The following is a 270-nucleotide window of genomic DNA, read 5'->3' as shown; positions in this document are numbered from 1 at the left end:
GACTTTCCCCCATGCTGTTCGAATCTGGTATGATTCAGACGCATCCGTGTGTATCAGCAGAATTCTAACTCCTCTCTATCAAAGGTACCTCTGGACTTCAAAGGACACTTCTGACTGACAAGCAAGGTATGGATGCTAACTGCCCCATGGAGGAGTTTTTCTCCAGGGCAGTGTCTGTGGACTGTCCTCTATATGATTCAATTCAAAGAATATTGATTGTGCGCTCCCTATGTGATCAGCATTCTGTGGATGTTGGCGAGAATGAGAGAT

This window comes from Crocuta crocuta, unplaced genomic scaffold (assembly GCF_008692635.1).
Source record: "Crocuta crocuta isolate KB4526 unplaced genomic scaffold, BGI_CrCroc_1.0 scaffold93, whole genome shotgun sequence".
In the NCBI taxonomy this organism is placed as follows: domain Eukaryota; kingdom Metazoa; phylum Chordata; class Mammalia; order Carnivora; family Hyaenidae; genus Crocuta; species Crocuta crocuta.
The sequence above is the reverse complement of the archived record's forward strand: the minus strand, read 5'-3'. Positions refer to the sequence as shown.